The sequence below is a fragment of the Gymnoscopelus microlampas genome (genome assembly GCF_963454915.1).
Source record: "Gymnoscopelus microlampas genome assembly, chromosome: 16".
Classification (NCBI taxonomy): domain Eukaryota; kingdom Metazoa; phylum Chordata; class Actinopteri; order Myctophiformes; family Myctophidae; genus Gymnoscopelus; species Gymnoscopelus microlampas.
The window spans coordinates 5,675,518-5,692,614 of NC_139953.1; the positions used below are offsets into that span (position 1 = coordinate 5,675,518).

Here is a 17,097-nt window from a genome sequence, read left to right on the forward strand (position 1 = left end):
AAACACTTAGGCAGGGACAGATTAACCCCCGCACGAGCCCCTGGGCCACCAATCTTTTTAGGGCCCCCCCTAAAACTTTTTTGTTTGTAAAGAATCATATTCCATCATATATGGAAGGGCCCCAGGAGCCCTTGGAGCCCAGGAGCCCTTGAAGGGCCCCAGTAGCCCTTGTCAGGGCCTCAAACCCAGCGAGAATCACTCCTGTAAATACAGAGGAGGGGCCCATATATTTGATATTTGATTAACCTATACATTTCATTTTAGTAAATTGTCGATGGCCGCGCGACCCAGCTCCCCCAAAGGGCCCCTGAGAGCCAAGGGCCCCTGGGCGACGGCTCCGGCGGGCCAATGGCTAATACAGCCTGCACTTAGGTAGAAAGAAGATATTCTATAAAATGAAAATGTATTGACTTGATTTTAGTTAAATTGTTCCAGTTTTGCCGCAATGGGTTCAAGTCTACACTGAAGGTTATTTTTTATTAATTTATTATAATTTCTAAAAATACTACATAGGAAGAAGAGACACAACGCGCTCAAGGCCAAGTTGATATTTAACTTAATACAATAGTAATAATGTAGTTTATTATTAAAAAAATCTATTTGGCTTTGAGACAAAGTTATACTATTATATATATATATATATATATAATAGAATATACATACTATTCATACAATCTATTATTCTTCCAGAGATAAAGAGGGGAAAAAACATTGGTTAACACCGAGTGTTCCAAGAAGTTGCATCAATGACTCATTTTTATTTCGACTGGAAATAAATATGAGCTTACAATGCGTTGCATCGCAATGAATTGTAAGCTTGTAGATTGGCTATTTTCAAATGGCCGAAATATATAGGGATGAAGTGTGTTTTGTGATAATAATCAAAATCTACAAAGTAACTAGGGTACAATATTTGCCTTTGAGATGTAGTGGAGTAGAATTAAAAGTATTGAAAATTGGAAATACTCCAGTAAAGTAAAAGTACCTCAAAAGTACAGTAGTTAGTACTGAGTAAATGTACTTAGTTACTTTACACCACTGTCGATTAGTCTATCCAGCTCAAGTCTGTATCACGTCATCAACCGCTAGCCTGGTAAAACCCCCCCTCTGGAAATCATTTGTATTTGATTTCACTAGTGAAATTCCTGAAATCAAATGCAAATGAGATTTCCGGAAGGGGGGGAGTTTACCTAACCTGGCTCCACCAGATGCAAAAAGCTTGCTTCACACACATTTGTTTCACAGCTGTCTTGGGGAACCTGGTTACTCAATACCGCTCCCATCTGGCGGAGTCAGGTTAGGGTTTACCAGGCTAATTAACCGTGGGGAAGAAGAAAGAAAAAACAAGTAGGTAAATTGCTATTATCACACAAACCCTCCAGCCGCCACGAATAAAATACGCAAACAAACACAATTTAAATAACTTTATGAGGTTCAAACAAATTAATAATGCATATTTATTTCAGCCTGTAACAGACAGTAACACACAGTGGTGTAAAGTAACTAAGTACATGTACTCAAGGACTGTACTTAAGTACAACTTTGAGGTATTTTTACTTTACAGGAGTATTTCCAATTTTCAGTAGGCTACTTTTACTTCTACTCCACTACATCTCAGAGGCAAATATTATACTTTTACTCCACTACAATTATTTGAAAATTTTAGTCACTAGTTACTATTTAGATAATTATTACAAACTTACATTAACCACTAATAACCACCAATATATATATAAATATATGCCGGGTAGAGTGTCCTCTTTTTGGGGATTCAGAATATGGTCACCCTATGTATGTACGATACGTACATGATGGCGTAGGTACAATACGTAGCTACGTAGCCATCACGTACATGATGATGTGTACAATATCCGGTAACAGATACTATATGGACATGGCCAACGTTAAAACAATGGAAACACAACTCAGTATAAAGGTGATGTAACAAGATGTTTGATATGAGCTCAAAGTACTGCTATGTATACTTAAAGTAGGACTTCATTGTATCATATTGTTGGGAGTTGGTGGTAGTCAAGTAGGTTACCATTATATGGTACGATCATAGATCGTTTTCTATACCGTTGTTAGGCGTTAACAGGAAGCAGTCTGTAAAGAATTGTAAAATATATTTCCTTAGGTATGCAAAATAATCCATCAGTTATGGTGATTTATAGGGTTGTCCGATATTGGCTTTTTTACCGATAACCGATATACCGATATTGTCCAACTCTTAATTACCGATACCGATATCAACCGATACCGATATATGCGGGGATTATTGTGATTAGGGTAAGCTCAAATTTCATATCACACACACCATATACAGTAAGAACTCCTGTAACTTATTAAAAAAGTAAAAAAATAAAATAAAATAAAAAGTATACCGATACCGATATTTTCCCGATATCAATTTTTATGCTAATATCGGCCGATAATATCGGGAGGCCGATAATATCGGACATCCCTAGTGATTTACTCAAAAGCAAATTATAAGCTCATGGTGAATGAGGCCTACATGCCGTAAAGTTCCAAATAGGATGGTAAAATGTAATATGTTGTGAGTCAACGGGCTACGGTAGGCCTATGTTAGTTTAGAAGCCATTAGTCTGCAACCAGCTAACACAAAGCATTCTGTGATGTAGCACATTATATTTCCTCTGGTATGTAGTATCAACATATTCCATCAATTAACTTTTTTGCCATGCATTTTGTGTGTTTTAACTAGGAGGCCAATGGACATCCCAGGTTAGTGTATTTACTATTGAATATTTTTTTGACCCATTAAAACCTGGGAACGCATCTGTGACATTTTAGATTTTAGATTTTAGCGTTAGTTTTTCAAAAACTAGCAAACTATTTTTGAACAAAAAAAGTGTAATCTTGAAAGTGTGAGAACTATTGATTTAGGAGGCATTTGTAGAATTGGCCCCAGGTATTAATGGGAAATACAAAGGAAAAGTAGGAGTTGTCCTGTAAAGGCTTTGCTGTGTTGTGTTAACCATGCTGCAGGTCAGTGAAACCATCCCAGTTCCCTCGTGGACAACATGGAGCGATTCCCATCCAGGTCGTCCACCCACTGCTCCCAGACTCAGTGGGTGGCGTGGCAATGTGAGTGTGTGTGTGTGTGTGTGTGTGTGTGTGTGTGTGTGTGTGTGTGTGTGTGTGTGTGTGTGTGTGTGTGTGTGTGTGTGTGTGTGTGTGTGTGTGTGTGTGTGTGTGTGTGTGTGTGTGTGTGTGTGTTTAATATTTAAAAACACACCCCATATCTTACCAGATATAGCCATGAAGCATGTTTTGCCATTATAAGAGATTGGGAAATGTGTGCAGATTGGTGTGTATAAAGGCCACTCACCTCAACTCCAGACTAGCCTACAAAGAATGAAACTCTGAAAAAAATATGTTTTCTAAAGAAAACTACTATTTACATCTGACTCTTTCTCTTTCCCTCAGTGACACAGAGGTCAGCATGGGGGTTGACCAGTGAATGCCAGATATCGGTAAGTGCATTTCAAAAGCTTAACCATCAATTGGATCATGTTATATTTGTCATTAGTTGTATGGCATCCGTCAGTTGTTCAGTGCAAATATCCAGTTCAACAAATCATTGGGGGATTTTGGTCCATTGGTCCATTTGTTTTAATATTGTGCAATCTGTTTCTCTGCCAATTAGGGCCAGTCAACACATGGGCACAACAGCAAAGGCAGCTGCAACATTGGACCGAGCTAAGACTGCAAGGGAAGACTGCATGTCTCCCTGCTGCGGACCATGCCGTCTCTCACTCTGTGTGCAAAAATGTTGCTTTAGACAAATGCATTGTTGTCTTTACTCTGAAAGCGAGGTTGCAGGTTTTACCATCTAAACTTAACCTCTCCATCTGGTTTCCAGGCAACCATGCTCCTCACTGTATACATCATGGTTATGAACAAATAGCTGAAACCACTCTAGGGATGGGACTCTACATAAGTAGGCATGACAGAATAGTGGATCTGATATCAAAAGATATCTCTTCTATTTTCAGGTCCTCCATTATAAACACCCCTGATGTCATTGTTGTTCATGAAAACCATAGGGAGGTGTTCATTTTTGAGGTCGGCTGTACCTTTGATTACAGCTTAGAGGAAGCCCTCCTAACCAAAGTGCTAAAATATCATCAGCTAGAGCAGACCATCTCTCAGCTAGGCTACAGATGTAAACTTTTGGTTTTTATCTTTGGTAGCCCAGGGCACGTGCACAAGTTGGTTGTGAGGGGCCTTCAAATGGCCGGCCTCTCCAAAAGGAGAGCTAAACAATTAGCAAGGTACTGCTCGATATCAGCTATTATAGGAAGCCGTTCAATTTGGAGGAGGCGCCGTCTTTGGCTGGTCCCACCTCTCTTCTTGTTTCTCTTTTCTTCTCTGGTTTCATCATGGTCCTATACTTCATTTTGTGTCCAGTACAAAATTCAAACAATTATCTAGGCTTCTGATACATTTCCTGTGATTTAAACATGTTGACTGATAGTTTGTACGCACGTGTGTGCGTGTGTACAATGGAAGAAGCCAGTATTGCATGTTATCCACTATCCAGATATTAATAGAAGCTATGGATACCATATCTAATTGCTAAATGTTCCTTCTTCATTATACTGTACAGTATATTTGATAAGATCTTGTGAGGCCTTTCCCTTCCCATATCTTAACAACATCATCAATACTGTGGGGGGTAAATCTGAATCTTTGTTACAAACACGTCCTTCCTCGTCTCTAATACGTGTTTCTTTAATAAATATGATTATTTTGAATGAGAATCGCCATTCTTCTTTTAGCTGATGTGTGGGAAGAGAAAAAAACACTTTGGTCGAGGCCAGTTTATCTAATTTGTATACATTTTTTCTGTTTATAGGCTTTGAATATGTACATACATATATGTATAGATGTACACTATCTGGTGAAAGTGGTTAAATAGTTGCATGTGTGATGGTTCCCAGTGTGTAATCTCTTGGTGCAGAAATGTTTTTCAGCAATGACCCAAAATCAAAAGCTACAGAAAAGGATAAAGTTACCGAAATTAACAATCAATCACAAAAATCACAATATCAAAATATGGAACATAGTGTGGGAAACACAGAGGCGCTCAGAGTTGCCAGGCCACAGACACAGGACAAAAAAAAAGTGTTTGCAAAACAAAGCTGACTTTATTGGCAAAGGGCTTTAGAGTTTGTACACTTTGAAAAAGCCAAAACGATAAACAAAACAAAACACCAGAGGCTTTTTTTTTTCTTCTTCTTTTTTTTTCAGGGCATTTGATTCAGGACAAACCACACCATGTTTTGATCAAATATGAGGTCTTCTTCCCGTAAACTGTTGTTGTAATAGTTTTCCGAAGGCACACCAAAGCCTGCTGTCCGTACATGCATACCGGTAAACACCATGTTATGTTATTATCAGCAAAAAACATAGAATTGACTCAAGGCAGCGAAAAATGAACACTTATCTAGAAGTATTGGCATATTGCCATTCTGATGTTGCTGCATTTTAACTATTCCACGACAAAACAGATATACCTGCTGGTGAACCATGAAAGATGTTTATTGTTGCTGTATTCAGAGTACAACAACATTTAGTTTAGTGCGCCCACTTCAAATAGCAGCATCATCATACAAATACAAATACGGCAGCATTATGCCATAAACTGTTAGCAGTGGTGGAAAGTAACTAAGTGCATGTTTTTTTTTGTTTTTTTTTTTACTTTAATGGAGTATTTTACATTTTTCGTACTTGTACTTCTAGGCAAATATTGTACTTTTACTCCACTACAATTATTTGAAAACTTTATTTACTAGTTACTTTGTAGATTATGTGACCTTGTAGATCTGCTATTTTCAAAAGTTTTTCATACATTTGAAAACTTGTTAAATGTGACATTCTGCACAATGAGTACTTTCTACTTTTGGCACTTTAAGTACATTTTTATACCAATACTTTTGTACTTTTACTCGAGTACATATTTTATACCAGACTTTTACTTGTAACATAGCATTTCTTCTTGTTCCACCACTGACTGTTATGTCCGTCATAAGTCAAGTCATTAAAGTCTATTCATGCATATGTGCAAACCACAGTTTGTACACCACTAATCCGTCTATTACTCAATCTATCTAATTTAGTTACGTTTTAGATGGTCACGAAATGCATTGGTTATTCCAGGAGTTCCCCAACCAACCAGCCTCTGTCTATGGTTGCGAAATGGTTGCCCTATTGCGAAATGGCTTTTAAAAACAACTTGAACCTGGGTGTCCCTAATCTGGGCCTAACATTCAGCGAAAACAGCCGATCTACAAGCTCACAATGCAATGCAAGCTTGTAGATCGGCTATTTTGGGGGCGAAGAGATTTTGTGTAGAGAAATACTAGTGTACCTAGTATAGAGCCCTGGGGGACCCCGGTCAACTAAGTATATATATATAGGGTTTAACTGGTTAAATGAAAATACCAAAAATACAAGATCTACAAGCTCACAATGCTCTCCTTTTCAACTGGTCCTGCCTGTGGCCCAGGTGCACATACAGTCAGGGATGGATTATTAATAATAATAGCTCAGATTTATCTACAGTAAGTAGGCCTATATACCAAAGTAGCTTTACATAAAAGAGAAGGAGGGAATCACATTTATTAGGAAAACAGCCTAAACAATAAAAAGAGACGAGTTCGAGACTGAAATAGATGAAAGGTTAAGCATGGGTTAGACATCTTAACTGGAGCTCAGCTGGGAAAAGTTACTTTGAAGAGGTGGGTTTTGGGTGCAACTCTGAAGGAAGGGAGGAAGGGGGCGATAAAGATTTATGGAGCCCGCCCCACCCCCCCCCCCTTGCAAACTCACACTACTATACGAGTTGTAAGGCATTCATGGGTCAAGAGAGCACATGTAGACATTCATCATACAGTCTATAAGCTAGTATATAATCGTTGCTGTCTGGCAGAAACCAGCGAACTCCATTTTTCATCTTTTTGATTTTTTTCCCCATAAATCAGTGCTATTGAACACCCTTTACGTCCGTGTGTTGGTTAAAAACATATTGAACCGATGAAAAGTATTAAAAAGCACTTCTGACAAAACCAGCTAACTCCATTGGATCCTCAAACTTTCTGCTAAAGCAGCTAACTCCACCAAAGGGGGGTGGAGTTAGCTGGTTTTGCTGACTCCAGGCTCCACCCCGTTTTGACCTGCAACCTCATTGTGTGAGCTTGGAGGTCCATTCAGCTGTTCTTATCAATGATGAACAAAACCTCTTAACTCCAAAACATTTTGGAGTTAGCAGTTTTTTGCCCGACAGCAGAGATATGATATTTCTTTGCATGTAATAAAAGGAAACCTTAAAAATACTTCTGCTAGACAGACATTAAAGTCAGACGGTTATGTTGGAGAGGTTCTTGTACGGTATAGATTGAGGGGCCCACATATTTGAGGGTTACCTTATATTAATTTGAGTGAAAAGTTGCAGGCCCCCCAGGGGCCCATGGTAGTCGCGGACCCCGGGCACTGGCCCCATTGGCCTGGATTATTATTATCGCCATTGTTGTTTCTAGCAGTGGTTCTCAAACTTTTTCATGCCAAGGACCCCCAAATTGATATGTATTTGGCCGCGGACCCTCACCTGAAAATATGTTGTGCTAGGGACCCCAACAGAAGCAAAGATTTGAGTTCAAAATGTTCGCCTTAAAAAAATATAAAGATTTAAAGGTTTGCACGCCGTGACCTGAGAATGTTCTTGATTCTCGATTCTTGGCTCATAATCTGTCCATGCACATACCGTACATTATTGTGCTCTTTTCCTGTGGTTGCTCTGGAGCGAGCAACGACCACAATGGAAACTCATCCCCACTGACTTTTTTTTGTGTTATCCTTTTAGGTAGCCTGAAGGTCCTTGTGCTGTTTCCATTTTTTACCTATAAAGTATTCAATCAATCAATCAAAAGATGCCTTTTGCCTTTAACAAAGTACAGTAAAGAAGTCGCCCTGTCTTGCCGTATACTGTGAGTGTCAATGGTGTAAAGTAACTATGTACATTCACTCAAGTACTGTACTTAAAGGACGACTTCACCGCTTTTCAACCTATCTTCATATAATTGGTCCTCACTAATACTCATGATAAAATGGTAAAAAAAAAATCTACTCGGTCTGTTTCTAAGAGGAGGGCTGTGGACAGTTCAGAGTCCCGTCTACCAGTGACATCATCAATGGGGAATCCAAGCTAATAGAAACTGCAGGCTTTCTATTCCTGGACAGTTGCAATGCAATAAAAGAAGCCATTGTTCTCGTGTTAATAAAAATCTAAAAAAGAAAAGTGAAATCTTGTTGGAAAAAAAAATCATGCCTAACAATGATGTCACTGGTAGACAGGTTTCTGGACTGTCCATAGCCCTCCCATGAGACACAGACCAAGTAGAATTGTGAGGTATTTTTTACTTTACTGGAGTATTTTCAATACTTTTACTTCTACTCCACTACTTCTCAGAGGCAAATATTGTACTTTTACTCCACTACAATTATTTGAAAACTTTACTTACTAGTACTTTGCAGATCGGTATTATATCGTAAAATACACATTAACCACTTTAGCCCTATTTCATACATAGGCTATTTGAAAATAGCCGATCTATAAGCTCACAACATGTCGCGGTGCGACGCGTTGTGAGCTTGTAGATCTGCTATTCTCAAACATTTTTAGTATGCCAGTACTTTTGTACTTTTACTCAAGTAGCATTTTGAACACAGGCCTTTTACTTCTAACAGAGTATTTATGTTTGGTGGTATTGCTACTTAAAGGAGTAGTTCACCCAAATAAATTACTTATTTTCTATCAATTGCACACCCCATGAAGCCTTGAATTCATGGATTTATTTTAGTTTTTGTGGCATTCCTATGCCCATAATTCGATGACTGGGTGTATTTCCGGTAGGAGATACTATTTAGAATCTACTTTGTGTCTCCTGCCGGATACATTAGCCGGCAGGAGACGGGAATCAAATTATTAGCTTAGGAATGCCACAAAAACAAAAAGAATATACAGTAAGGCTTCATGGGGTTTACAATTGATAGAAAATAAGTCATTTTTGGGGGGAACTACTGCTTGAGAGTCCGAGCACCTGTTGATAATTTAGGCCGGCCGAGCCGAGCCACGTCCAGCCAGCCTCCACTTTCTCACAGATAAATCAAGCACTCTGTAAACTGCCGTGCAAACTCCTGCTGAGTCCTCCTTTGACACGCATCCAGACAGGCAGACAACCAACAGAGATGAGCCGCAGCTCATCCTGAAGATGTTCTGCTGAAGAAAAGACACATGGTTTGGAGTGTGTGCGCGCGCGCGTGTGTGTGCGTGTGTGTGTGTGTGTGTCTGCCTCTCTGCTTCAGTGATGGAAGAAGTACTCGTATATTTTACTTAAAGTAAAAGTGTCAATACCACACTGTATACATATTCGGTTACAGGTCAAAGTCCGGCATTCAAAATTTAATTGAGTAAAAGTACCAGAACTTATCCCATTTAGACCTGAGGCTGATTCTAAAAACGGGAACCCTGTCCTGAAAGGTATAGTTACAAATAGGGGTTCCTGCCCAAAATGGGTTAAAGTACTTATTTTGCAGAATGTCCCGGTTTCCAAATTGTATAAAAATCTTTTGAAAACAGACAATCTACTAGCTCACAATGTGAGCTTGTAGATCAGCTGTTTTCAAATGGCTGAAATATATATTGGGCTTAAGTGGTTAATGTATGTTTTCTAATAATAATCCATTCCAAATCTACAAAGTAACTAGTGGCTAAAGTTTTCAAGTAATTGTAGTGGAGTAAAAAGTACACTATTAGCCTCTGAGATGTAATGGAGTAGTATTGAAAATTGGAAATACTCCAGTAAGAAAAAGACCCTCAAAATTGTACTTAAGTACATGTAGCCTACTTAATTACTTTCCACCACTGCCAAGAGCCGCAGCGCGTGCGTGCGTGTGTGTGTGTGTGTGTGTGTGTGTGTGTGTGTGTGTGTGTGTGTGTGTGTGTGTGTGTGTGTGTGTGTGTGTGTGTGTGAGTGTGTGTGTGTGTGTGTGCATGCGCGCGCGTGTGCGCGTGTGTGCGCGCGTGTCTCTCTGCTTATCCATGCAGTGACTAAGCATGACCTTGTTTGTATTTCCATGCTTTCATTTGGCGTTTTTCAATATCAACACACAGAGATATTGCCTTACTGCTCCACGCCCTCAAACACCATACAGATGGCTGCAAATCACCGAAGGGAATGAGACAGATGAAGCAGGATTGTTGGTGTCTGGCAGAAACCTTTGTAGCTCCATTTTTGTTTTCATAAATTAAAGGAGAATTACGTGTCTACGTTTTTCTTACCTTTTACATTATATTATTGTAAAAGGTAATTATTACTCTATCCTAGGACGAGTTGGTAGGCCTACAGTAGGAAAAAATCCACCGCAGCTAAAAACCGGAGCGGACAGTCCATGCGCTATCACATTTTTTACACATGTTTTTTTGTTCATATCTGACATTCATATGGACATAAAACTGTCCACAGTGTTTGTTTTAGATGCGTCCCTCCGGAAGACGAGATTTCGCCCTGCGTCAGCTTGTAAACGCTACGGCGGCCCATGTGGGACAAAAACAGTGTGGCGAGGTATCTGTCATTGTGAACGTCAGATATGAACCAAAAAAATGGACATCAAATCACGATAAAAAGGACGTCGCCTAGATCGCCTAGAGAGGTTACCAACCTTTTCTGGATCAGGGCCCACTTGAAAATGTTAAAAGTGTCCGTGGCCCACCCATCTGACCACTTAACACGGCAGGCATTCAGACTGTCTTCTTATAAGTGGGTGCATTTTCAGGGCATGTTTAAGTTATTCAATAGGCTCTATGCACAGCAGCCATATTGGAAATAAATTGGGCCTCTTCTTACTTCCTTCACAGGTGTTACCAATGATACTAATGAAGGCTCTGTTCCATTCTGGTCAGGGTGCTGATATTGTGCATGTTATTGGCTCACTAGAAACACTCTTATGGTGGGTGTGTAACTCTGAGCGTGTACAAATGGAACAAAATGGACGTTTGGTTCCATTTGTACACTCTCAGAGTTATGGGGGTCCTTGAAAATAAGACAACCACTATGCCACACTAAATGGAACAGAGCCTTAATTAGTATCATTGGTAACACCTGTGAAGGAAGTAAGGAAGGGGCCCAATTCATTCCCAATATGGCTGCTGTGCATAGAGCCTATGGATCGGTTGTGCGGCCAGCTTGGATCAAGGAAACTACTTTAAGTTCCTATCCTTTCAAGTTTTTAAAGAAAAAACTTATATTACATTCTCGAGGGCCCACAGGAATCTCTCTCCTAGATACTGTACATTGTGGATCAAAGGCTTGTGGCAGTTTGCCATGAAAAAAAAAGAACACCTTGTATTTACAGTAATACCACCAATAACTCATCTGTATGAGGTTGAAATACTTGCCAATGATGGAAAAAGTACTACAATGTTTTACTTAAGTAAAAAGTATCAATACTGCAATGTAGAAATACTCTGTTACAAGTAAAAGTCCGGTAATCAAAATTTACTTGAGTAAAAGTACACAAGTATTGGCCTCAAAATATACTTAAAGTACCAAAAGTAAAAGTAATCATTATGCAGAATGTCCCATTCCCACAAGTTCAACATGTATACAAATCTTTTGAAAATAGCAGATCTACAAGCTCACGATGCGTCGCATCGCGACGCATTGTGAGCTGTTTTCAAATAGCCGAAATGTACAGTATATAGGGCTGGACTGGTTCATGCATGTTTTGTAATAATAATCTATATCTGGAAAGTATAGTAACTAAAGCTGTCAAATAATTGTAGTGGAGTAAAAGTACAATGAGATGTAATGGACAAGAAGTAAAAGTATTGAAAATGGGAAATACTCCAGTAAAGTAAAAACTCCTCAAAACTGTACTTAAGTACAGTACTTGAGTAAATGTACTTAGTTACTTTACACCACTGATACTTAACTTTGTCTTTTTTGCGCACACCCTACAAACCGCATTTACATTTATTGCACCATGTCATTAATTAGTAGTTAGCATATAAAGATTTAATATAAAGTTAAAAATGACCCAAAAAAAACTATAGCTGAGATCAGAGCTGAGCTGGCCAATCGGAAGGAGGTGGGGGACAAATTTCCCCTCATAAAATCATCACCGTTGTGGATTGAAGAGTGAAAAAAACTATTCATGGAGAGAACAACATGTCCGTTCCATGAAGAGGGGAATTCACTGACAAGCAGTGGTGTAAAGTAACTACGTACATTTACCCAAGTACTGTAATTAAGTACAATTGTAGGTACTTTTACTTTACTGGAGTATTTCCAATTGTCTATACTTTTACTTCTACTCCACTACATCTACAATTATTTGAATATTTTAGTTAGTTACTTTGCAGATATAAATTATTACATTAGATAACATACATTAACCACTTTAGCCCTATTTTATACCTAGGCTATTTGAAAATAGCCGATCTACAGGCTCACAACGGTGTTGTGAGCTTGTAGATCAGCTATTTTCAAACATTTTTAGTACTTTTACTTTTGCTATAAGCACACTTTGATACCAATACTTTTGTACTTTTACTCAAGTCAATTTTGAATTCCAGACATTTGCTTGCAACAGAGTACCTCCACATTGCAGCATTGATACTTTTACTTAAGTAAAAACATTTGAGTATACTTTTTCCCACCACTCACTGACAAGTCCCCCATCTGTTATGCAGAAAAGTGGCTTGAGTATTACGGAACCACAAGAGTTTCCCAAAACATGCTGATAGCAGCGCTGCACACTACGATCCCAAACAAATGTTCCCGCTGGAAGTCCAAGACCCATCACCACCTGTCAGCGACCCTCTGACAGAGAGCCCGGAGATCTCCTCACACCTCAGGGCTTAGAGTTCAGTTTGCTCATCGAGGATGTGGTGAAATCACTGCTTTTCATTTTAACTGAAGACTCAAGAGTCCCGATGATGACAGAAGTTTGGGTCCGACTGCCGATGCCGATTTCTTTCGGAGAGTCCCCCCACCCCCTAACCTCGGTCCCAGCCTCACTCATCTGCGAAAAGAAGAGCCTGGTCACGACCTAAAGCATCGAGTGTCTAGGAAGTCCGAGTGGACAGGATTTCCGTTTCCCCCGGAAACTATATTTTTTGACCAATCACAACACTCGTTTCATTCACGAAGAATGTTAACAGATTTGTAAAGCATCAACGTCATTTCCTTGGGCGGTACTTCCGCCAAATTCAACCGTTTCCGGTTGTCAACTTCCTAGACAACCAACATCGCAGGTCTTGCCCAGGGTGCCCACCCCCAGACCAGTGTTTCTCAAGCTATTTTCATTTCAAGGACAGGACACCCAGTTGTATATGCATTGGAGCCATGACGGACTCCATTTGATATAGTGTGTGTGTGTGTGTGTGTGTGTGTGTGTGTGTGTGTGTGTGTGTGTGTGTGTGTGTGTGTGTGTGTGTGTGTGTGTGTGTGTGTGTGTGTGTGTGTGTGTGTGTGTGTGTGTGTGTGTGTGTGTGTGTGTGCAGTGGCGGAACAACTCAAAGCCGTAGCCGGGAGGCACAGCACAGTGATCAGGCCCCCCCTGCGCACGCACGCCACTTTTTGGGGGGCTTTTTGTCACTTTATTTCGGTTTTGTTTAATTCTTATTTTTGCCTGATTTTACCGATTTATAATCTGACGGCCCGGGCCCTCCAGGGTCGCGGGCCCGGAGGCGGCCGCCTCCCTGGCCTCCCCGGACGCTCCGCCACTGTGTGTGTGTGTGTGTGTGTGTGTGTGTGTGTGTGTGTGTGTGTGTGTGTGTGTGTGTGTGTGTGTGTGTGTGTGTGTGTGTGTGTGTGTGTGTGTATGTATATCGACTGACAACTCAAATTCGTCAGTGGCAGGCAAAGAGATAAGGTAATGGGTAAAGTGGTCCTTTAAGCCCTATTCAAGAAAATGTAAAACATATCCAGTCTAGTCCAGGGGTCTTCAACAGGGGGTCTGTCCCTAGAGTTACTACAGGGGGGCCGCCAAATCTTTGTGTTATTCACCTGTTTCCTAGGCTGTGTGTTTTCCACTTCCTGTCGATTTGATCCAATGAAATCCAGTGAAACTGGTCAGATGACCAATGATATCCAATGAAATCGACAGGAAGTGGAAAACACACAGCCTAGCAAACAGGTGAATAGGATCATGTTTTTTTCATTAACCACTTGAACCCCAGCATCCCTATTCTGAGTGGAACATTAGCCAAAAATAGAAGATCTACAAGCTCACAATGGCTCGCAGTGCGAGCCATTGTGAGCCATTGTGTGCAAAAGCTTTCCCCACAATACAAATGCTGGATTTAGGTTAAGAAAAATGTTGAGGTACTTTTATACTTTACTTGAGTATTTTTCAACACTTAATACTTATACTCTACTACATCTCAGAGGCAAATATTGTATTTTTTACTCCACTACAATGGGGGCATTTCTCCTTTCCGACATGTCGCCTACAATTACTTGACAGCTTAAGTTACTTTGTTGTTTTAGTTATAGCAGATCTACAAGCTCTAACTATGAAACATTGAGAGATTTGCTTCATATTGTGAGCTTGTCAGCTAGTTTCCAAAGAAAATGACACATTTAAAAAAAAAATGCTTTTACGTTTTTACTGTGCATATTGTGTTGCTATAATACTTTTAAGTAAAATGTTGAAATCAGTCCTTTTACTTAACAGAGTATTCTACGTTGTGGTATTGATACTTTTACTTAAGTAAAGAAATCTGAGTATAGCCTACTTCTCCCAACACTGGAAAACCTAAGTACAGACTGGGGTGAACCAATGAAAGCCAAACTCGGGGGAAAGTCGGGAGATGTTGGCTATAGCTTTAGATGTGGGACATAATAATACAAAGTGGGGGCTCATGGGAATTGCAGTTTTTGTGCTGTGGTATTTTTTGCCTGCCCTCAATCGTTTTACAACTCAATCCAGCTTGCATGGACAGAGACACTGAAAGGCTAGTGTTGTATGTTGTGATCAAAAATACTGTCCCTCCAAAGCATAGTAATGCAACCTTCAGTTTAAGACCTGAGGCCGATTCTATAATAATGCCTTCTAAATCAGTAGTTCTCAAACTGTTTCCTGCCAAGGACCCCCAAAATGATGTGTTTGGCCACGGACCCCCATCTGAAAATGTTTAGTGCCAGGGACCCCAGAAGAGAAGATTTGTGTTAAAAGAATCAAGATTTTTCAACAAAACAAAAAACAGCAATGTACAAGCTGTCAAGCTCGCAGCGCAGCACGAAGTGACGCCCTGTGAGCTTGTAGATCTGCTATTTTTGAGAACAATTGTTCTAAACCACTGTTCTAAATCCTAAGAGTTTTCTGAAAAACGTATGCTGCTTGTAGCTCAAATCTAAAATGAAACAGATGCTTTACCGGTTTGAATGGGTTAACCACTTGAACCCTATACCCTTGTGAGCTTGTAGATCTGCTACATCTGGCAAAGTTGGTGTAGATTCTGTAGAAGGAAACAAGAGCAAACCAAACTCAAGTCGGTTGCACTACTATGCACAACTATAGGTTGAAGAGAGTGGAGTGTGATTTACATGAAAGGAAAAACGTAAGCAAGTTGTTTTTCTTTTCTTTATTTTATTGCTTGTACATCCCTGTTAAATAATCAATCATAAGGGCACGGTCCCACCACAATTTTGTTTTACCTATGGGGCGGAATCTGCCAATGCTTTTTCAATGAGAACACGTGGATTATGGTCTTGCGCATCTTTCCGCTTTACGCACTCCAGTGTGTTAGTTGTTTCTTTTTGTAAATAAGCTCCACCTAACATTACATGAGAATGTTGTTTGCAGTTGTATCTCTGAGCCTATTAATAACCACTGAAACCTTATAAAGATAGTTGACGGAGTTCCCTGTACTATACTTGGTCCACTCCTTTTTTCCCCTTACACCAAATCTCTTTGCTGAAAATAGCCGATCTACAAGTACATAGAGTTTTTTTTAACACAGGTGTGTGTGTGTGTGTGTGTGTGTGTGTGTGTGGGGGGGGGGGGGGGGGGGGGGGGGGGTGTGCAGGAATCTAAGTTTATTTTTTCCTTGCCACCAAATGCCAGGTGGGGGGCTATAGAGCAGGGGTCTTCAACGTTTTCAGGCCAAGGACCCCACAACTGAGAGAGAGATGAAGCAGGGACACCCTCTATATTGTATACAATTGTGTTTCAGGTTAAACCTTTTTTTTAAAACTTGGTCTGCTCTTTTTTCGCTCTACACCAAACCCTTGATGTAAAAAAAAAAAAAAAAGATTTGGCGGCCCCCCCTGTAGTAACTCTGAGGACCCTAGGGGTCACGGACCCCCTGTTGAAGACCCCTGCTATAGAGTATGGACACTCTCAAACTGCTCTACACGTCAAGTGTCTTGACATGACTTGTTAGGACTTGGCACTGGATTGACCCCTTTGGGACTCCGGTCAAGTTAAGTATATAGGGTTTAAGCGGTTAAAGGGATAGTTCACCCCTAAGTTCCCTAAGCCAATAATTTGATGGCCAGCGGAGCGGTAGGCAGTGGTTCCGATAGGAGACACAAAGAGTCTCCTTTTGTGTCTCCTACCGGAACCGCTGCCTACTGGAACCGGCTGGTCATCAAATTATTGGCTTAGAAATGCGGAGAAAAAAAGTATCCGTGAATTCAAGGCTCCATGGGTTGACTAAAAAAAACGGAGCATTTTACATACAGGAGTCACAAGAGGGGATGGTTCATGGTAGAGAAAAGACCCAGAGGGGGTTTCAGAAAAAGAGGGAGGGCTGGAGAGAGAGAGAGAGAGAGAGAGAGAGAGAGAGAGAGAGAGAGAGAGAGAGAGATGTGTGGGAAACAGGACAATCCCACAGCAGCTATAACCCAAACCTCTACATTTGATCTGGGTTGCGACTATCATATGATAGTTTCTCCTATGTTTGCATTCCTTATGGCATTCTACCGGCTTGGCTGATCTCATGGAATGTACATGGGATTTTCTCTCTTTTTTCCCCCTTCTTCTTCTATCCCAACAAAACAT

The 17,097-nt window shown here is 40.3% G+C and overlaps 1 long non-coding RNA gene across 1 annotated transcript; it reads left to right on the forward strand.

The window, feature by feature from the left end:
- The first annotated feature begins 3,023 nt into the window (after window positions 1–3,023).
- On the forward strand, window positions 3,024–4,674 carry LOC311062542. The gene is made up of 3 exons (XR_014602510.1): window positions 3,024–3,108; window positions 3,451–3,497; window positions 3,671–4,674. It is a non-coding gene; the product is annotated as an uncharacterized lncRNA (long non-coding RNA).
- Window positions 4,675–17,097: the final 12,423 nt, after the last annotated feature.